This window comes from Ostrinia nubilalis, chromosome 5 (genome assembly GCF_963855985.1).
Source record: "Ostrinia nubilalis chromosome 5, ilOstNubi1.1, whole genome shotgun sequence".
NCBI lineage: Eukaryota > Metazoa > Arthropoda > Insecta > Lepidoptera > Crambidae > Ostrinia > Ostrinia nubilalis.
In genome coordinates, this window is record NC_087092.1 from 4,569,918 (window position 1) to 4,594,116 (window position 24,199).

Sequence of the window (24,199 nt, forward strand, 5' to 3'; positions counted from 1 at the left end):
ACAAGACATACACTGGAAGACAATCAATATTACAACGGCATGCAATAGTGGACTTATACATAAACAGTGTCTACACTTAAAGAAAAGAGTAAATATGTAAATGTAGGTAAATAAATGTGATTAAATATACATAAAATGCAATAATCCACTGAAGCGCTGCGGGCGCGGCGGATCTGCGCCCGTCTAAAGGTCTAATGATTAGACTCTAGTCTAATCGATCATACCATTATTTACTTAAATCGAATTAAAAAAGCGCATCTCTGTCTCTGCTCTGTCAATATGTCGGTGACTTTGATTTCGTTTAAATACTTTTAAAATATTTTTTCGAACTGCAACTTGTCCGATAGGTTTGGACACTTGCAAGTAAATAAATAAAATATACATAAAATTATGGTACATACTAAGTCTTTGAAAATCTTAGGGCGATTTTTATCAATGTCCTTTGTCTGCTCGATTGCATTGATGGTAAGGAGCAATGGTATTATCTATAATATCATTGGTAAGGAGGGACTGTTCTAAATACATATTATGATAATTGAGATGGTTGAGAATATTTCCGGGTCGATCGCTTCCACCTTCGGCCTAGATAGTACCTACCTACCTACTTATACGCCAAACTATCTTATGATTGTTATGCATTGTTAAGTAGGGTTATAATACCTAATTATGATTGTTATGCATTGTAAGTAGGGTTATAAATAATTATAATTTACATAAGCAGCAGGTCGGTTATTTTTATTTAGGCAAATGTAATATTTTAAAAGACAATACGTACGATCAGATATTAAGAACAAAGATAAAGATTTCTGCTGTGAAAAAAAATATAAAACAGCTAACTTCTATATCAAGTTCCAACGTCGCTATACGTACCTACCTGCTTAATGCTACTGGATTATACGTTCATAGCTCAGAAGTTTAGTCCTTTTTCAGCAGTGTTTAGTAAGAATATTATTACAAATGGGCTTTTAGGGATTTTGTTCACATGGAATAAACGACAAAGTTCTTAGTTACTTATCCAATAGGTAGTAGTAACATATATGTAGAAAACAGGAACTTAGATGCCAACGAAAGAAAATAGGCTATCAAATGTTGTTTTGGGGACTTACCTTTATAAAAATATCACATTTAAAAATTCATACCATTTGTTGTTATTTAAAAAACAATGTCAATTTTGACGATTAACTGAAAGTCTATTATCTATGAATATAGTAGCGATATATGGTATCCAGCGGCAATGGCAGTGCAAAATTTTGACAATGACTGTAGTTATCATACTTCGAGTTTGTCCATGGAGACGGCAAAAGTCCTTTAGTTGGCCATAAAGTAAACTTAACGGAAAATGTTACTTAATTGATACCGAGGCGCAACCTGGAAGCATTGCTAAGTGTGCTCCTCGTTACTGGTTCATCGTTCGTCATCGTCATTGTTCGTAAAAACCGGGTCGCGGCAGGCAAATAATAAAATTAGTCTTATGTCTTCTCCCTTATTAACTTCGATGGATAAATAGCTAAACCTCCTTGCGCGTAACTGACGTTTGTTGGAAAACCGATTTTTTCAGGCCATCGGATTTTAATTTCAAAAGTCATTGACCAATCCCAGTTCATATAATAACTATTATGACGTTTTCTATTGGCCAAAAGATTTAACTCTCTAAAAATCCGCGTGCAACCATATCCTGCTTAAATATTGTGCACTTTATTCAGCACAGATTAAACAAGCTAAATGACAAATAGAATAGATTGAAATGACAGATTGCACTTGAATTACCCTACTGTTGTAACTAAGCTTTAAGTTTACTAAGATACCTGCATGTTAAAATTCAAGAGTCTATCTTAAGCGGTTTAGATTTTTTCATACAAAATAAATGTTTTTCCCGCTAACTCCCGTTCCCGTGGGAATTTTGCAATATCCTGTTGTAAGTAAGCTTTAACTTTTCTAAGATACCTGCATGACAAATTTCAAGCGTCTAACTTAATGGTTTAGTATTTTCATACAAAATAATTTTCCCGCTAATTCCCGTTCCCATGGGAATTGTTAAGTATCCTATAACCTGCCCAGGAGTACAAAGAATAATTGTACCAAATTTCGTTAAAATCCGTCGAGTAGTTTTTGTTTCTATAAGGAACATACAGACAGACAGACAGACAAAAATTTTACTGATTGCATTTTTGGCATCAGTATAGATCATTAACCACCCCCTGATAGTTATTTTGAAAATATATTTCATGTACAGAATTGACCTCTCTACAGATTTATCATAAGTATAGATAATTATAGATTATGCGTTTTTAGGGTTCCGTAGCCAAATGGCAAAAAACGGAACCCTTATAGATTCGTCATGTCTGTCTGTCTGTCCGTCCGTCTGTCCGTCCATATGTCACAGCCATTTTTTCCGAAACTATAAGAGCTATACTGTTGAAACTTGGTAAGTGATGTATTCTGTGAACCGCATTAAGATTTTGATGCAAAAATAAAAAAATAATAATAAATATTGGGGGCTCCCCATACTTAGATAGAACTGAAACTCAAAAATATTTTTTTCATCAAACACATACGTGTGGGGTATCTATGGATAGGTCTTCAAAAATGATATCGAGGTTTCTAAAATACTTTTTTTCTAAACCGAATAGTTTGCGTGACAGACGCTTCCAAAGTGGAAAAAAGTTGGTCCCCCCCCCCCCTTCTAACTTCTAAAATAAGAAAATGAAAAATCTAAAAAAAACATATGATGTACATTACTATAAAAACTACCAACGAAAATTGTTTTGAACGAGATCTAGTAAGTAGTTTTTTTTAATACCTCGTAAATCGTAAACCGCTTATTACCGCGTAATCTTTCTTACAAACAACTTAAATTAAAAAATAATAATTTTAATTTCATAAATCAATGGTACGGAACCCTTTGTGCGTGAGTCCGACACGCACTTGGCCGGTTTTTTCTTTAATAACAACTGTCTACAGCATTTTTGCGCACGGGTTATGCATAGCTTATTTTTATTGCTTTAATAACTAGAAATAAGAATGACAACAAAAAATTGTTCTGAATTTGCTTTTATGTGTAAAAAATAGAAAAATTCATATAAATGAATGTATGAAACATGAACATAGAGATGATTTAATTTGTTGCCAAATATTTTTTTTTCTTTCTTTCTTCCATTCTTTCTAATTATTAAAACATACCAAACATCCATTTAAGATTCATTCTCACAAGAGAAAATTTAAAATAGAGTCCAAATATTTATTAAAAATGTAAAGTTCTAATCTCCTCTCATGTTCTATAGAAGATTTTTCTCATAAAAATCTAACCCTATGACGCTTTCAGTATACTGGCCTTGGTAACGTCGTCTTTCAAATCCCACTATATTTTGATGAAAGCGTGCCCCTTGTTCTTGCGAATAAGCCCCCATAATTATCTTTAAATATATCCCAATGAGAATGTGACGTGCATCTTTAGAGACATTTTACTATGAAGATGGAAAATTCAAATCGCTATAACTTCTTAAAAAGCAAATATTATTTTCGATTTGTAATCGCACTTTTTTATATAAATTTGCTTATATAATCAGAATATAATAAGTAAAATCCATGCGCAAAAAAAAATTTTTTTTTTGTTGACCGGTGTAATGCGCGCAATGTGCTTGCTAAAAAAAACCTTCTAGGAACTTTACACCATCTAGGAACTAGGTACATAATATTCCAATTATTAATTGATGACACTAATAACTAATAGCATGAATCTATAATGTAACCACTGACTCAGAAATCTGAAAGAAAGAGATAGAATAAAATAACGTTACTTAACGATACTTCTAGTATGTAATTTGGTATCGTTACCAATACCAGACCATGGTAACATTATCACTTACCGGTAAAATTATCGATAACGGTATGTCAGCTTAACGGTAAAGGCCATGCAAAGTATCGTTACCGGGTATAACGTTACCTTTGCTATTAACGTTATCGTCGTCTGGCAAAGGTAACGATACCTGAATTTTAACGGTATTCAAAAACCTGCACGCCGCTGCTCTTGCGCATGTGACGTCACCCATCGCCGGCGCACGTAAATACCGCGCGCAGCCGCCGCTCGGGCCAGTCAGTCTCAGGCGCGCGGCGCGTGCGGTCAAGCGGTGGAGCAATATTGATGATGCGATGACGTATGAGCTAGGTGGCTACAGCCTTATGGAGAGATGCTAGACATGAAAAATTTAAGGCTGGGTTTGCACCATCTTACTTTACTATAACAAACGGAACTATTCCCACCTCTCGTTCCCACCGCTGCAACTCCTGTGTGGCCAGGATCTACAGCTTAACAGCCATAAAAACCCAACCAATGAAGGTCAATTAGTTTGTCCCTACTATAACAATTTTTACAATTGTTTTACTATAACAAACGTCAAAAATATGTCAAACTCCATACAAAAAACACCGGTTATAGTTACGGTTAAAGTTAGGTAGTTCAACTCAGCCTAAAAAGGTTTTAAGGACTTCTCCTGTGGACACATTGCAAAGTAAACTAACAGTAGGCTGATATTTTTTTAATAGTGAAAGAGAAAATGCTTACAGAAAAATTCTCCTAAATCTATACTAATCTATCTATACTAATATTATAAAAGCGAAAGTAACTCTGTCTGTCTGTCTCTCTTTCACGCCTAAACCGATTTTGATGAAATTTGGCATAGAGATAGTTTGAGTCCCGAGAAAGGACATAGGATAGTTTTTATCCCGGTTTTTGAAACAGGGACGCACGCGATAAAGTTTTTCTGTGACAGACAAAATTCCACGCAGGCGAAGCCGCGGGCGGAAAGCTAGTATTGCTATAAATCCAATCAAATGTAAATAAGCCTACGATAACAATTTTCACAATTACTAGACGGCCAGAGATACCTATATTACTTCAATTAGTCTGAAAACAGTCTGGGTTATAGCCTTGACTATTGAGGTTAATATTATTCTATTTTATCAAAATATTTTGTCTGCGGCGATGAGTCATGATTTATTGGGCAGTATTTGTCTATGATATTTTAATTCACAGAAATGGTAGAGTATTTAAAATAACAACGGCGGGATGGTATGAAGGAATTTTTGCACCATTTATGCCCTAAGTGTTACTTTTGAGCCCAAAATCAATAAACAAATTCAGTCTTTAGTGTTCTTGGGCGGGCTGCGCCCTTTTTCTCAACTGGCATCCGCAGAATACCAGTGGTCGTGACGCGCTCTCTGACGTCACGGCTTATACTGAGCAGATGCCATTTTGGTGCGTGTACTCTGTTTTTTTGTATTTAAGTTGTTATTTATTTTTAATGCTTTAAATACTCGCATCAAAGAAACACTTTTCTATCTTTCTTCTTTCTTTCATTTTTTAATTTCCGATTCCTAGCTTTAAACTCTCCTTAACTTTTATAACCCTTTTTTTCAAAACGGCACGAATTACAACCACATACGATATTCCAATGTTAAGCTGGAAGTATATGGACGTAATGGGACTCCAAAAAGAATATTAAATCATCAGCAGTGTGGCCGTAACTCGTAATCGTTCCGGGAACGGCCTGGCGCTGCGCCAGCGCTGCAACTTGGAGTAAAGGCCGTTATTCTTTTATACCTTTATCGCTGAGAAACGACCGAGGGGTTAATTCTGTGAAATTTTTGAGTCTCTTACTGCTATCTCATCTAGAGAACTATCATGTTTATTATATTGTGTGAATGATTGAGACAAAGGTCACTTGCAACCCTATTAGTGGCCTAATTATGTGCTCTCCTAAACCAGGAATAAAGATTAGTTTGGCCAAACAGTCTTCTACAGTGCTATGTGGAAATGCGGTAAGCATGTCCCAGGCCGTAAGTTGTGTAAGTACAGTGAATAAATAAATAACTGATCAGGATGATACACTCACATATCGCAAGAGCACTCAGTCAGTGATAAAGATAAGTCTGATTTAAATATTGTTTACTACTTTATTATTACAATAGAAAGAATTTCACAAAATATTATTACAATATCCAATGAGTCTATCACACGCAACAGCATGAGGATGAGCAAGACAGAGAGATTTCTTAATGAGGGATCTAGTTTTCAGCACCAGAAGCCTGTTTTACGGCTCCAGCTATTTCATCTAGAGCCATTATTATTGCAGACTCTAGCTAGATGGTTCGTTAAATAATTTAGTCTCATTATAAATTCAGTAATAGCCGTTAAAATAACCAAAACCCTAGCCGTTTCATTAAATAGCGAGTTTCAGACGAGAATAGTCCCAAAATTTCAAATTTCTGGGAATTATGTTTTAATTAACTTGTCTTAATTTAATAAAGTTTACGAATTTATGTTTTTAAGATGAAGTATGTTTTAATAAAATAGTTAATAAGACTATTTTGTATTGGTTAATAATAAAAATTACAGGTATAAAATAATGGTAAAAAAAGTGTAAAATAGTAACTTTACACTTCTTTTAATATTTTTGAAAGTATCATTATCATTTTAGTTAGGGTGTGGGCGTTACGTTGTCGACTTTGTATAATCTGTATTTATTTTATTACGGCTCAGCTAAAGCGTTTTACTTACTGTGTGAAATACTCCTTCTAAGTAACAATTGACCTAAAAACAGGGGATTATTACGCCAACATAGTAACACCTAAACGTTCACAGCCCAAAGTTAACAGCCGGGTTATTAAAAAAATCATGAAAATGAGAAATTTTCTGTAAAATGAGTCGTTATTAATCACATACAAAAACTGTTATTTCTTATTCAAAAAGTTTTGTTACATAAGAATAAAAGTATTCTTTGAGCATGCAGCACAGTTTACTTAATACAAGTTAAAAAAAATAAGACAGGGAGATTGGTTTTTCACTTTAAGTGAATTTCTAGACCATCAACAGTTTCAAATTCCAATAGTACAGCTGTATCTTAAACTAGTCGGCTAGTCGGCTGTCCTCCTTATTCTGGCCTAGTAAACAAACTTTCGTTATCTACCCGCGATTCTAGTTCGAAACCCAATCAAGCGGGTACGGCGATTAGCGCGTCACTAGTCGGCGGCTTATCGACTAGTACTGGCTGAATTGTTAACTAGTTTAAGAAGTTTGTGATACACCCTCGCCTGAATACCGGGGGAGTTACCTCAAATCGATCTGGAACCGATCTGTTTAAAATTAGCGCTAAGTTTGTGGTAGACAACTTGCGTCAGCGGTTTAGGGTGGTACAAAGAAGCACAGAATTTGTTGCTAGGCTGCTTGTTAGGTTAAAAGAAAAAAAATATCGAATGCCAGACAAATACAAATGAATTGTTAAGGCTTCGATGTTGCTCGTTTGTAGCTTATAGAGTTAGTTTCTTTGAAGATAATGGTCCAGAGCGTCTTCATTGAAACTGAAACTATAGAATATTTTTTATGAATCGATCAATAAATAATCGTATTTTTAATAAAATATCGATCCGAAATGTCGGTCCCAATGCAATGCTTCGCATTTATGACAATTAAGAGTTACACGAGTTTAATTAAGACGTTTTTTAATTCGAAACATCATTTCGAATGATAAATCCAATTTGAAGATACGTACGACACTAACAAAAATAAGGTCAACTATCGAGTGTTTGTCCAAGACGTAAAATATTACCATAACAATATCACAGAAACAAAGCGTCTTATCCAACGGTATGAAACTGAGGACGATATTCTTTGCTGGAATAGCTGAAAATGAAAAATCGGCTTAGAGTAAAAGGAGAGGAAAGTAGAGTGAATCAATTTTTCACCTCTTCGTCGCGACGTATCTGCGAGTGAACATTTTTTACGACGTTTTATGGTGTGTTTTTTCTAGTTGCCTGAATCTGCCAAAATAACAACAAAACTGTATTATACGGTCTAGCTAGTTAGGGTAAAAACTAGTAAAAGGAAAAAATGCACAAAAAAGGCTCGAATCTTATCACAGCCACCTTGAAAGAAAACCACCCTATTTGGTTAGAAAATCACGTTTTCACCTAACAAAGAAAGGTTCGCCGTGTCGAATAGAAATGTTCCTAGAACGCGTGCTAAATTAGTTTAATGAACTTCGTGGTATACGGCAATGGGAAAGAAATTCAATTTGTATTGCAATAGATCCTTCGCCATTTTTTTGCATAAGCATACTTCACACAGTTCTTAAGTATACGGTGTAGATATTATAGGTCAAAAGAATGTGCTGTTGGAATAGGTTTTAACTTGTTTGAAAACTAAAATCTCTTTACCTTCACCTGAACAAGTGCCCTCTGTATGACTCAGACTAAGGCTCTACCTTACTATAATCCACTGGAAAAAGCTAGCAAGGACTTAGGTCTTTTCAAAATCACACTTTTTTACTCGATTCTAACCAATTTCTTTCCAAAATCTGCTTCAAACTTTCACACAAATTTAGAATAAGTAATAAGTTTAATTCTCTCAAAGCTTTTACAATGCAGAAGAGGAATGCAAAGAATTTCCAATTCGATTTGATCCTAATGTTATTTGAATCGGTTTGATTGATCTTCACAAAGTTAACAAATGCGGATAACGGCGCGGGGGGATAATTCAGAGTTGGAATAGATAATATTCTTTATTGGTCTGTGTTTTATATAAAAAACGATTAAGTTGAAATAATTCGCTTTTTTACATTCTGTATCCAGTCTGCGCCGAAAAATTTGGCAATTAGAGTACAAGTTTTGCTAAAAATTTACTAACACAGACAGAATTGTTTCAGTGATGTCTGAAATGATAAATGATTTGGGGGTTCTGTTAGACCTATAAATCCTTGACTGGATTTCACTCGACTCGACATACGTGACACTTTTGTTATTGTTTCTAATTTGATAAGGATATTGCGAGCTTGAAGTAATAAAGATGAATTTGTGTTTCGGGAAATACTAACATAGGACGCAATCGATTGAAGGACTAAGTATTTAAAAAAAAGCCATGATTTATGTTTCAGCACAAAAATAACTCTACTATAGACTTTTCTACTAGGTACTCTAGACAACTTTTTACTATAGTTAACCCCAACTATAGAGTCTATGGTATATTTGTTTGGCCTTAACATACTTTGAGCATCATACAAAGATACAACGGAGTATTAGAAAGCACTATCTTCGAATAAAAATTTATTATCACAGAAAAAATCCGTGCAATAAACCAGAAACTCGCGCCGGCCGTTTAATTCAATAACAATCTGCTACGCCAGTGACATGCCAAGTTATTCGCCATGTTCGATCCGATTAAATAATGCTCTGCGGGGCTTTGCACCGTTAGTGATGGGAAAAAAGTGTAAGGCTGAGTTGCACCACCTAACTTTAACAATAACTAGGTAGGTATAACATAATCGGTGTGTTTTGTATGGAGTTTGACAGATTTATGACGTTTGTCAAAGTCAAAGTAAGATGGTGAAACCCAGCCTTAAATCGTGAAATATTACAGTACAATGTGGCTATACAGTTGACCTGTACATTTTTAATTTTATTTTATTTTTTATAATTCTCTACGCGTTGCAAGAAACTGTGCTATTTTTTTTGCATTGCGGCCTATTAAAAATAGTATTAAACGAAAAAACCTTTTCACTAGAGATGGGTTATACTAGGTAAATTTGATACTAGGTGCACCTATTCCTAGTATTTATTAATACTCGATCCAAATACCTGTTCCACCTAGTACGTAGTAATTTAGCATACTTGACGCGACTAGTGCGGACTAATCCACGTAATATGACTTTAAAATACAATTTTCTTTGAAAAGATACAACCGTAGTATGAATAATGCAATTTGAAATTGAATAATAATTTTATTCCTCCCTTCATACTTCAACAGGCTTAGGACTGTCAACTTAAAAATTGGCGTATTTAAAAGATATCAATTTCATAAAAATATTTACATATTTTTTCTTATTTACATGAATATGGTTTGACTACGTTTGTGTGCGTTTGCTTCGTCGCGCTCAAATTTGTTTGGTCAGTCAGAGACGGAGTGAATCTCTACGTTCGCACATAAGCTTAGCGAGAAATACTAGGTGCGCGTAATACACGACTACGGATTACGCAATAATAACCTCTATTACTTTGACAGTAGGGTCGGAAATCGTGTAATTTATAAAATACTAGGTGGATCAAGTATTTTAAAAATTAGAATAGGTGCCGCCTAGTACTGTAAAATACCTAGTGTGTGGATCTGTTCTAGTAAATACGTCTCATCTCTACAGTTTTCACCATTAAGTAAAAGCGCTTATACGCGTCCGAGTATTAACCCTTCTATTGCTTCAGCAGAAAACAGTTAGTAGAAGTACTAAAAAGTAGCAGTGCAGAAAACTCGGACTTTTGTAAGAACTTACCTAAAATTATATGTGAGCTAGGCAGGCAGTTATTACAATCTAAACATTTCTGTGTATAATCCAGGATATACCATCATTTACCTGTTGGTTTATTCTAGTCAATCACAAACCAGGGGACCTTTACGTTTGGAATTTGGAAAAAGTATCCCATGTGACCGTAATAAATACTCAATAGACGTATTTTTAGAAGGGTGAAAATGAGGGTTTAGGGGAACAGTATATTTACACGGACAATGTGGCAGCTGGCGCATTTTTAACAGACGGGTTGTATCACCATCCGTAAAAATAACGGGTTTAAAAAGAAGGAAATAGGCTTTTTGGTAAATGAAAGCATCTCTTCTCGTTATGAAATGTAGAAATCTATATACAGGGTGTCCCGTAATGTAACGTCAAGCCGGAACTGGGTGTTGAGGCAAGTTATACTGGTTATCAGAAAAATATAAAAAAAAATCTATGTGGCATTTTGTCAAAATAATAGGCATTTAAAAAAAATCAAAAAATTCTACTCCCGGTGACGGTCTTTTTACTCGTGTTGCCACAAATCTTCACTTTTTCCAAATTTTTTTTTGTTATGAAACCCTGAATAATGCTTCTCTAAATTGTTATCAAAATTACAAAACCAGCTGCTCCAACTTGGATGAAAAAAATACATTATTCCCAAAAAAAATATCAAAATAAAAATTTTGCCTAGTTTAAACTGACTGTACTGAAAAAAAATTGTACTACGCGAGTGTGGCAAGTGACGTCATAATTTGGCGCATTTAGTAAGGATTCCAAAATGGTATAACACTTTGTAAAATCTTGGTGTAATTGTCGACAATTTTTGTTTATTGGAAATAATCCCGTATTTAACTTTATCTACCTTGGTTAAAAATATTATTCTAATGTGCCCAAAATTCAAGTTTCTGGCTTAAGTGAGGTGGAGAAGCCATTTTAAAAGGTATGAGCGGGACGGAGAGAGCCATCTTACTTAGCAACAGGGATGTTATGGATATCCGTAACCGTAACCGAAACTATCGGATATCCGAAATAAAAAAATATCTATAACTGTAACCGAAACTGATTCAAAAGTTACGGATAGTTTCGGATAAAGGCGGAGTCTAAGGGTACAATTCCAAACTGCAAAACTATGAAATCTGCAGTATACACGCCGCAGCTGCAATGCCGCGCTGCCGATTTCATAGTTTTGCAGTTTGCGGTCTGCGGCCCGTCTTGGAATTGTACCTTAAATCTTAATATTTGTTACCAACTTGTCTGGCATTCGCTGGCACCATCTAATATGCCAGCCTGTTTTACCTTTATCATACATAGGTGTCGTCTTAGTTGGTACATAAAGTAGCTATGTGGGTCACGCTCACGCAGCATCTTGCTATTTGTATTATACCTACATTTTTGAAATTCTAATAATTCCGTAAACGAAATTATCCGAAACTTTCGGATAATCTGAAATGATTTCATATCCGTGACCGTAACCGAAACCGGTATAATATTATTCTAATATCCGTAACCGTATCCATAACCGAAACTTCATATCCTTATTATCCCTGTTACCAAGTACAAGTGCAGGCAGAGCAGGTAGTAAAGGCGCGCGCGCACGGGTGACTTTTGTCACAGTATGTCAACTACTAATTACTGTCATAATGACAAAAGTTTCTGTGACTGACTGTACGGTAGTCAGTCACAGAAACTTGAATTTTGGGCACATTAGAATAATAGTTTTTAACCAAGGTAGATAAAGTTAAAAACGGGACTATTTCCTAAAAACCAAAAATTGTCGACAATTACAGCAAAAATTTACCAAGTGTTATACCATTTTGGAATCCTTACTAAATGCGCCAAATTATGACGTCACTTGCCACACTCGCGTAGTACATTTTTTTTTCAGTACAGTCAGTTTAAACTAGGCAAAATTTTTATTTTGAAATTGTTTTTGGGAATAATGTATTTTTTTCATCCAAGCTGGAGCAGCTGGTTTTGTAATTTTGATAACAATTTAGAGAAGCATTATTCAGGGTTACATAACAAAAAAAAAAATTGGAAAAAGTGAAGATTTGTGGCAACACGAGTAAAAAGACCGTCACCTGGAGTAGAATTTTTAGATTTTTTTTAAATGCCTATTATTTTGAAAATATGCCACATAGATTTTTTTTAATATTTTTCTGATAACCAGCACAACTTGCCTCAACACCCAGTTTCGGCTTGACGTTACATTACGGGACAACCTGTATATAAAAGAAAGTCGTGTTAGTTACTCCACTTATAACTCAAGAACGGCTGAACCGATTTAGCTGAAAATTGTCAGGGAGGTAGTTTAGAGCCAGGAGAAGGACATAGGATACTTTTTATCCCGTTCGAAATAAAAAAAAAAGTCTGCTTATTTATTGCCATTAAGGCGGAACAAAGTTCGCCGGGTCAGCTAGTATGTAATATTCTTGAATAACTTCCTTGTAAATTCCTTGTCATTAAGTTTTAGGATCTACTTGAGGTCTCTACTCTATACACACCAAGCTTGCTGACAGCTGTCTTGATGTCGGCGGCTTTATTTCAAAAGAATTATTTAGTCGAATCATGTCATGGTTTGGTGTGTTGATTGTACCTACTTATTAATGCTGAGTTGCACCACCTCTTTGACCGTAACTATAACGATAATCGATGTATTTTGTATGAAGTTTGACAGACTTTTGACGTTTGTCAAAGTTAAAGTAAGATGGTGCAACTCAGCCTAAGAGTAGTTCTTAGAAAACGTTGCAAGCAACGCAAGCAAGTAATAATCTTCTTCGTGCAGGAATCAAACCCAAGACTGCCGTCAATTTCGCAACTATAGCACCAATACTTCAGGATTCAGCACATAGGTAAGTAGTTGGCAAATGATATTCAATTAAATTAGAAGAAATAAGACGATTGAAATAATTGATTCTCTTCCAATACCGACTTCAATTTTCCACCTAATGAAAAAGGTTGATCCATCCTCTTACTACGAGAAACGGTGGAGATCGCCGCTAAATTAAGATGATGTCATAATAAATTATATCCCGTTCTGAATCTCAATCGCAAATACTCGGTTCATAATGAATTTACGTATTCTAATCTCCGGGTGATGAACGGCTTAGGAAGCGAATTGGTTAATTTATCAATTTCCTTGCAGGTGCCCTAATAATACCAGTTGATGAAATATAATCACCAACAATAACGTAATTATGAAAATCATATTGATAATAAATTAAGCCTTGTTTTCAGTCGATTCTCCTTCCCATAAAGTTGCAGTAAGGAGTACTTAACCTACTAGGAGACCTTAGAATCGATTCCCAAAAGTGGCTTCCGAATTAAAAGTCATTTTCATCATCATCATTTCAGCCACAGGACGTCCACTGCTAAAACATAGGCCTCCCTCCCCCAAGTAAAAAAGTAAAAGTCATTTTATAATAATGACCTTTATTGTCACCAAAATAAAAAAAAACACATTACACTTTGTAATTGGCTAGCACATGATTATCCAAAAAGATCTATCATGGTCCTTTGGCCAGAGCATCGGCTATTGTCTTCAGTCCTATTAAGAATAATTAAGTCATTATCCGACACTGGCAACTCATAATGGCGTCTGATATGTAATATCAAGACTAAGTAATGTTTTGTGCAATGATGTTTCAATCTGTATCAAAATCAGGTTTAATTTTGCAACATAATAAATATTAGAGTCCATTCAAACGTACAAATTATTCTCTGAATTGCTTATCGTTTAAACAAATTGGTTAACTAGAAATTAGTACCAATTTCAACTAATTAATTGCGCTATAAGCGCTGCAGTTTGAAATTACGTTTATTAACCTAATTGCTGGACTGTAAACAAGCTGGGCGTTCCGAGATAAACTCCCGGCAAACTTTAAGTATACTCTAGCAATTTACATTTTATGCAATCTTATTTCACTAACAATAAGGCTTGTAACAGTTTAAACTTTAAACTTAAGCAGGAGTTTCGTTCGCATTTAGCGCCGTATTTACGATTGTTAAGCTCAAGTTTCCAAGTCTAACAATGTATGTTGTCTATTTACCCTGAACAATCAAAGTTCTAGCATTGTGTCCACTTCAGTCGAAGTCTTCAGTTGCAGTGTAATTACACCAAAGTTTCGGTGTTCCTAAATCGCCAGGCCTTGGCAGTTTGGGTCGTGACCTACGGTGACACATTTTAGTGTTAGGCCAGTAGCCAAGTTAACCCTTTCGCTGTCCATGACTTAAACAATAGTTTGCCATTTGGCATGGGTACCGGGTTGTTAGCATTTTCAATTTCAAACTTCTATTCGTTTTCGGTTGATGCGAGGTTAAATAGACCTTGGAATACGAAATAAGACTCCAAACCGGGGTTAAAATACTTTGTGATCTTTCTGACTAAATCTTTAGATTTATTTTCGCGTAATAAAAGAGCACAATCAATGGAAAGAGAAGCACTTTGTACGTATTGGATATCTTAAAGACAGAACTCTCGAAGAGCTAAAACAAATCACGTTACTTTAAATGGCATTCCGTTTTCTGTTATTAGCTTGCATAGTAAACTTAGATGCAGTAAGACCCCTTTTTTCAAAAATTGCAAATGAATTAGTAATGCAAAAATTTATGCATTTATTACTTTAGAACATAATAGGAACGATATAATAAAGATAATATAAACACTAAAGGAAAATGTAGACCAATCTGCAGACCAATTTCACCTCAGATAAGCCAAGCTATAGCCTGTGTTTGAAATACTTAATCGTTCAACTTGGATCTAGCACTAGACACTAGAACAATTATGTAACACCACTGAATCCTTCCCCATTGCATTCCAGCATATTGGAACTGCGCTCGTTAAACTACGCCCGATGTAATGGAAACGGGTACATTTGCCCCAGATTAATTTGCGTTTGCGAACTTTACCGCTTAACGCTTGCAATTGTCTAACATATAAGTGATGGGAAACATTGCCCCACTTGAAACACTTCGAGTCAATTAAATGCTAAACTTGAGCAGTTCCAGACGAAAACATTGGCATTGGGGTTAACCTTTTAATTAATTTTTGATAGGCTGCTTGTTCTTCTGTTGAAAAAATTTAGCATAAAACTAAGAAAAAATACTGTTTGTTGACCATACATTTCATATTTGAATGGAAGTAAAAGGGTTAACGCATTTTCGGAATCTCTATTTTTATCATTCTTCTAAACGTATTTAACGGTCACTGAGCAAGTTTCTCGGAAAAATTGAATGAAATTGCTCTCTGCGGTACACAATTCGTTAGCTTTATATCAAACCCTAGTGGTTTTTAAAGCTATTTAAATGTAATTGTCCCAATGTAACTGTCTTTTAGTCGTTAAATAAATAAAAAATAAAAACTATTTATTTCTCTTTGTTTTATTCAGAGAATGTGTGGCTGCAAGAAACAAAAGAAGAAAAAAAGAGAGAGTGTTTGTTTAATCATACCTTATATCCATGATGTTCCCAAGTCGGTCAAATAGCAATATTTTAAGACTCAAAGTGGATAAAATAACAATGTCGCACGTACTAAGAACACCGCATGCAACTGCACTGCGGCAAATACTTTAAACTGCTGCATTCCGCAGATAAAATGCAGGACAACAGTAAAATGCACGGCGAATGTGCCAACCGACTGTAATTTGTAGTTTGTAGTAAATGTCTTGAGGACTAGGCCTGTCACTAGGTCTCGTATTTTTACCTACGTTGTAAAAATACTTCTAAAATTTTGTTGTGTACATTTTACATTTTATTTTGAATTAGTTGATCTGTGACTTTGTTACTATGTAAGCTGTGTATAAATACTACTTCTAAGTCCATTATGTAGTTCTTGTGTTTAATCATCTGTCTTCAAAAACTTTCGCGTCCATGTATGACTCACATTTAATGCGATTCTACATAAACGTTGAACAGCCTCAATAAATCATACGTACATGATAACAGCTATCAATAGGCTACTTATTTAAAGATATAAGCTGAAATATTGTGTGTGATATAGCATCAATATTTTGCAACCAACCAATGGGTAGTTTCCTAAATATTGTGAGTGAAAAAAAGTGATGAGCAAGTGGTTTGTATTAAAAAATTCTGACTGCTCCACTGCTCTACAAAAATTGCTGTAATTATGACACTCCTACCCCAGTTACGTTGCATTGTTTTAGTTACATCTGCATCTTCAATTCGTTCCACCTCCATTCATATTCCGACTCGAGATTACAATCCAGATGGGAGGCAGATTGCGAGCGGTTATTTATCTTATTACGAGGGTCGTAGCGGCCATTATCCTTTATTTAGAGCCCCGCTGCGGCGGCCATCATTAAAACTTAATAACGCCGGATCCGATCCACCACGGGTGCGTTTTGCCCGCCAACACGGACAATTAACAGGGCAGAGGTTGATGAGCGTTTACAGACGGATTTTACACCACGTGTAGCTTTAGCCTTACAAACAACAGCTGCATTTGCCTTTATGACAGGTTTGTAAAGATATTTAGCGGGATAGGAATTGCATTAACGATGGGACTTGAAATAAAAAAATCCTGTAGTGCTTCGCATGTTCTAACTTGGCAGTGCTCTACTATTAGTACTTACTATTGTGCAATGACTACTCATATGAATAATTTTGCTAAAGACAAATGTGCTGTACTAGCACTAGTACACGTACTAGTCGTAATAAGTAAAACTGAATAGTATGATGTGTTGCCGACTGAACAAGGTATTTTTCCCTTTTTCCATTACGCGAATGACTGCATAATTATGTTGTGCGCCAAATTACTGGAAAACTAATTCTGCAAAACAATTTCAATATTCGTCTTTCTCTCCCTAATTTCAGGCATGAGTCAGAAGAATTGGGCTGATAATTTGAAATAGTTGTTACGACTGACCTCTTTTAGTTTTTCTTATTCGCTTGAAATAGTGATTAATGAGGATAGACAAAAGAATTCTCAGATGGATAAATAAATAATTGGCAATGTACCTACATTTCGTATACTTACGAATTAAATGTATATGTCACCGGAAAATAACAAGACTCGTAAGTTGATCAATTTTCTAGGAAGTTGATCAACTCTCGGAAAATAATAAACGGCAGTTGAAATGTACTTTTTAACGCATCGGATTTTAGCTAATTGGTCAACTTACGGTACCTAGCCGTAAGTTAATAATTAACTATATTGCTACAAGTAAAATCATCCACAAATGGGCCAATCGTTGCCCAGTGTACTATTTGACGGTACACTATTATCCGTCACTTAATACACTTTTCTCTGATTGGTCGACATCATTAATTATAAGCATTTAGCAAGTGTTTATTCATAGAGTTACAAACACTTAGATTATGTTGTTTTAATATTTACATTTTAGAGATAGGGATATTAAAGTTCGTCTATGCTATATAGTTAAATAAATAAAAAAAAATAAAAAAATATATTGGAGCTCAGAGTTTTATTATTGTAAGTTATATTAATAATAAGTAAGTTTGTTTATTTCTACCACTACAGACTCCATTTCACTTATCATAAATAAAATGACGCGTTATAATGAGAATTATTACCACACAAAACAACAATTGCTAATTTTACTACTGTAAATAGAGAAAATAGATAGATTTGTTTACGTTTAAACCGGTAATGGCGGGCCGGGTGGCGGGGAGCGGTATAAAAGCACGTGAGTCTTTTAACCAATCAACGTGCACCTTGCCTTTGTCGGATGATTTAACGGCAAGACGCCGTAAATTAATCAACTTACTAAAATACATACGTTAAATAGTACATTTCAAATGCCGTTTATTATTTTCCGAGAGTTGATCAACTACCTAGAAAATTGATCAACTTACGAGTCTTGTTATTTTCCGGTGACATATATATCGTAAAATCTCTTTGTGAAAAAATATTTCAAAAAGACCATAAACAGTATCATAATAGTTAAATGTGGTCAGTGTAATCTTCATGAAAACAATGTAAGCCTTAAAAGTGCTAAAATTGGACATATTTCATAATAGCATTAAGTAAAACACACACTTATAATACTCAGTTACCACACTAATCCGGTGATTAGTTAAACGCTTTCACACTAAATTGGGTGGACCCAAACAATAAATAAACGCGGAAAGTCATTAACAGTCGCCGTACACAACTAGCTATTGTTAATTTTAATTACGATCCCATAATTACAGCTCGCGAAATCACGAAAAGGGCGTGAAAGTTTATTATTACATTTAAAGTTCCATTTACCTTCCAAGGGCCTATTCTAAATAACGATTCCATTAAATTTGACTCTCGCCATCTCACTTACCCATATCAGTATGTTACTGTAAGTGAGCGAGATAGAATAGTCAATATGAAGACATTTTCGAAGTAGACCCCTTAAAATTAGTGGGGCGTAGCGCCAAATTAGGGAACCTCGTGATCTTATTAGGCACCTCACTCAACTTATTAGCCACCCGTACTTTAGCAGTCCAAATTTAATTACACCTGTGATGTAGCAACGTCAAGAACTCAAGAGTTGCTTTCGAATTTTGTCAGTTATTAAGACAACGTAATTTAAAGCAAGGCATTAAGTTTCAAACTCAATAACCGTTTCATAACAACGAGTAATATAATTCTAATTTGTTATTCGTAAAGTTAAATACGGTCTTCTGTTAGACAAGACATACAACGTTATACCAATTGCTTTGATCGTTGTAACAAACTGCATTAAAATAACTAGAGATAATCTCCAAGATATCCAGATTAGAGCCTTTCTAAAAATTCCTTCTAAATTCTACCAGAGAAGAATCGAATTCGTTGCCTCAATGCAGTTCACCGCAGTACCTAGATACCACGTTATTGGGCTATCTCAAGAGGACGAAACTAACGAAGCTCGTGATCTTATTAGGCGCCTCAGTGACGCTATTAGGATCCGACTCCGTCATATTGTGCCTTTAGCCGTTCAAATTTAATAACACCAGGTATAACGTTTAATGGATGGTCTTGAGTCGTTAAATTTCAGATTTCGTCGTGTTATTTCGACGTGCCACCAAATATCATGTAAAACAATATCTTGTAACGACGGTTATAGACAAAAAGGGCGTGTTATTTAAGTATTTACACTAATTTACAGTTTTTGGACAGTTGAACCTATTTTTATTAGGTCGCAAATAAAAATAAATCAATGTATAAGAAATTAGTCAAATTACTCAATTTGGAAGATTGTAGCGTGGTTGCGACTAAATTGAAATTGACCTATGTCCTTCAAAATTAAATGAAAACAATTAAAAAAATAGACGCACCTGATATAAATGAAAACCTTTAAAGTTCACTCTCTTTTGAGCTTTGAAAAGATCTGTCACTTTATAAGATCGACCATTAATTTAGATTGATATAAAGCATAATAAATGTTATAATGAAATAAGAAGTATTTGGATTTTCAATAAACACTAGTAGCTAAATAAAGTAATAAAATGTATTTTTGCTCCCTAACTCCATCATAAATGTATGTAATGGGTAACTGAGAAAATAACGATAAGTGTATCTAAATAATTTTGTAAAGTATGGCGCCTGCGCTTAATGACGTCATCTTTGTTATCAACCTCCTTCGCACCTCAAAGAGCGTGTTAAGCTATCTACAGGCCATTAGGAGCTTAGCGATGTATAGTTATTAATATACATAATGTCGATTTTCGCGTGCTAACGCCTTCTAGATCATAAGAGTTAAATCACCCGACTAAAGGAAGTAAGGACGAAACACACTTATCAACCTGGAAACGGATCGTAGCCGTATCAACTCGAGGCGGTCAGTATTATTTGTATGAAACTCCGTACTGCACTTATCCGCACCGTAACGTAAACGCCTCGCCTCGCGGCGAAAGGCGATACGGTGTAGATCCCTTCTCAGGTTGATAAGTGTGCTATGGCCTCAGAGAGAAAAAATATGTGTGATTATTATTTCCAGTTTAGTCTGACATTGCAGAATTTGAACTAGTTGTCAGAAGAAAATATATTTCGAAGGGCACACTAAACCGTCGCGTCGGTTTGATAGAGCAATAGCTCAGCGGTAAGAATAGTCGCCCAGCAAGCGAAAGTTCGAGGATTCGTGTCCCATTTGAGGTTGTCGACTTTTTAAGAGGATAATTTTTGTGTATTGAAATAAATACACAAAAATCCAAATTACAATAGCAGTCAACAGCGAAAGACTATGTTTTTACTCGTATTACAAAATAGGACATGTTTACACATTGTCGTCAATACATAATTTATAGTATCAATATATAGTATAGTATGAAATCCTTTCAAAACTTCATGAAACAAAGTCGCTTTTTCTCGCATCTCTCCAATAATTCCATTTTTATCAAGAGTTAATTGAATGTACGTCATCTTTCAAATAGCCCAAATTCGTCAGACAATTTGTTGTGTAATTTACACGGAAATGTTTTTCGGAGCTAAATTGGATTAACTTGATAAATTAAATTGCGATGTTATGTCGGAACAAGTCCAAATATTTGCGAAGCAATCGAATTTCATAACGAATCGAATGCCGGCCGTTTTTATAATCGAATAGTTGATTCGGAATTAGTTTTGACGATAGAATTGGAATGCTGTCCTAATGTTTTAATTGTAGAATTTAAAGGGCGTTATTTACATTTTTATCGAGTCATTCTAAAACCGCAAAAAACACAGATACATTACAAGAATACAGACTTATTATTATTTAAATAAAGAACGAAACTTACAAAATAAAATAAGTTTTGAAGATTCCACGCAAGCACGTAACTGATGGGCAAAGTTGGAATTAGTTCTTACTCTCCCTCTATTGACAGCGAATGTAATTTCAGCAAATAGGCCAGTTACAAGGTTGTTACTTCTTGTTTTATTAAAAAAAAGATCTTCTTAATTCAAACATTCATTTTTCGAACGTCATCTATTCACTTTGACTGTGAAAATGAGAAATGTAGCATGTACTCGTATAAACCACTCTAGAGGCTTAAATAATAAACAAATCAATTAATTTTTAAGTGTAGTTTCTTCAAAGTAAACATTACTTCAAGCAAATGAAAGTACCCTTACAACACTTTGCCCCAAATAAATAGTCAGCGAGCCGGCTCTATTTATTTTTAACCCCAAGTGTACACTTTCGGCCGATGTAACGTAATAATTTGGACCCATTGTCTCCAAGCGCAGTGATCTCAGAACAAATTCACTCGCAGAAATGGGTAAATCGAATTGGGGCAAAGTCGTGTCGTCGCATCCTCAAACTCGATTATCGTGCCGAGTCGCGTGTCTGTGGCGTTCCCGGGGGTGGAGAAAAGATTGCGAATCGTTGCATCTTAAATCTACTGATACGATTTTTCTTAGAAAGCATAATAATATTCTCTTGGGAAAAGGAGATTGGTTGGGTAAGAGTGATCCGTGCAAATAGACACTGGCGATCTTGCAAATAAATTAGGGTCACTACAGCCGTATTTCCTATTTCCCTGGTGTTGTGCGTATTATCTTGTGTAACTCCAAGATTTATAGCGTTAAAATTTCATTTTTATTTAAAATTTGGTCTGGCAATCATAAGAACCTTGAATTACGTATTAATAACTGTACGTATTATTTTTATGCTGCGATATTACGAGTATAACTGTACTTTCGGACATTGAAAATATTGGGAGCATTCATCTGTTGATGCTCTACAAATCTCCATCAAAATAATATTAAAACATTCGATTCATGCTCCAAAATACTGACACGAAGGATATTATTAGTCTGGCAATCAAAATTACAAGGATAATCCTATCCCTAGAAATGAGCGTGGAATTGAATCGACGCCGAGTTCGTGTTGTTGCATCTGCAAACTCAATTATACGTGCGCCACTCTCGTTCGGCAGGCGTCGCATCTCTGTGGCGGATCGGGTTAAACCATCAGCAAAGATTAGGCAGATACGACCTTTTTTGTATAATTTCTAGTGGCACTTCTGTGTGACTGGTTATGTCAATTGAGCAGAATGGCTTGACAAAGTTACAAACGTGACAGTTATAATACAGATATCGTTCGCTTTTGCGTTTTCTTATAGCGCGCAGGTAGGTACACTATGTGGGAAATTGATCTGCCTCGATCAATTTCGCGTATAGTGTAACTGTGCCATTATGTTACTACTCGCACGATGAATTATATTAAGACCAATAACCAAAATAAAGCTAGAGCACATTTTATTTTGATCAGACATCATCATCATTTCATTCACAAGGTGTCAACTGCTATGTTCAGGTGTATAGGCCTCCCCAATGATCCATATCGCCCGGTTGATTTGATCAGTAGTAAAACCTGAGACAGCTCTTTCTAGTTCCATACAAATAAGAACTTCGCGTCGACTGGGCGATCGAAAACGATTTCCACGCGTTCCTACAACGTGACGTAGCGATTTTCAAAATGAAGCCGTAACCTTCCCTGAATACATTGCATGACATTTGACATCGGGAGTGACACAGATAAATCTCAACGTTCAATAAGACCGGAGTCAAGAGCGCATTACTCTTTGAGAGGGCAGATTGGCTCGGGCAGGTGGGGTTGCGGGACAAACTTGCTTTTGTAAGACGAAGAATTTTCTCAAATTATTAAGATTTCTGTTATGAAACTGTAGATTTTATTTTTATTTTCTTGCGTTGCCAGTGTCCTAGGTATTGCTCAGTGCTTAGTCCTACCTCATAGAACTACGGAATTAATAATTTGCAGTGGTCCCCCAATAGTTCTAGTAGTTGTGCCACCGAAAATTAAAATACACGTGATACTACCAGTAGAGACATTAAATAGACTTCCAAGATAAAATAAATGTAATTGATTAGTTTAGATAGTTTGCCGCACTTATTTTCTATGATCATGGTGATAATAAGTATGTAACTCGATCATCTTGCCATCAAATAATAACATGATAAAATAAATAAATAATTTTTTGAATATGATTGCTGAATATGGGTAAACATACATAAACGTAATAGGAAATACTAGTTACCTACCTACTACACCCATTATTAAACTTTTACAACTCCGGCCATACTGCGTTCTATAAGTTCTTTCTTATCTCACAAACATTTCCTCGGAATTTTAGCGCACAACCGCTGTTTCAGCAGACCGATATTCACAACCCGGCAGCTATCACAGATTGGTATCAAAGGAACAGTACTTTGCATTCCGATGAGGCACGTTAATGGTTGTTTTGCTGTCATCGCCCACGGCAATTCTAGTGAATAGTGGGGCGATGGCAGTTTGAAATTAGGACCGATTGATTGATACAGCCCTTACAATGAAAAAGTGTAAGGTATCTGTTACATACGAATTAACGTTTGTACCTATTAGGTATCTGTCCTCTATGTGTTCTGAAACCAATGATTAGATTGTAATAAAACTTTGTCAGGGTGTACTGCTGAGGCCTGAGAGGGTAGCTAGCTTAAAATATTATAAATCTGTACTTTATTTACGTGGCAACACATGCCGGTTGCAGCTGTTACTAAAAACGAAGAAAGAAAGACATAAATACACAAAAATGTTACCCATTCAGTACCATCTTGACAGCATAGCTGCCATGACACAGCTTTTCAGTGAGATTAATAGCTTAATTTTTAAAAATTCACCTCCTAAATCCACTTAAATCGTTACTAGTGGATATTACGTCAAACTGTAATAAATCCTTATTAGACAATCCGAGGCTTTCCACTCTGAATTGCGCCAAGATCTTCGCAAAAACTTGACGAAAGATGTTCTAAATGGGAAAATAAAACGACCGCTGCGACGGACATTTCATTTCACCTCGCTGAGTTGTAGACAATCCCCACTTGAGTACTGAATTTTACCTAATTTCTGCTTCTGAGTAGCATAAAATATTATAGATATATCTCTATGTGACGATAAGCTCAAAACATTTTTCGTCTA

General features: G+C 35.4%; 1 protein-coding gene across 1 annotated transcript in view; it reads right to left on the bottom strand.

Moving 5' to 3' along the window:
* Positions 1-24,199, bottom strand: part of LOC135071720 (uncharacterized) — a 178,870-nt gene that overhangs the window by 105,120 nt on the left and 49,551 nt on the right. The window lies entirely within an intron of this gene.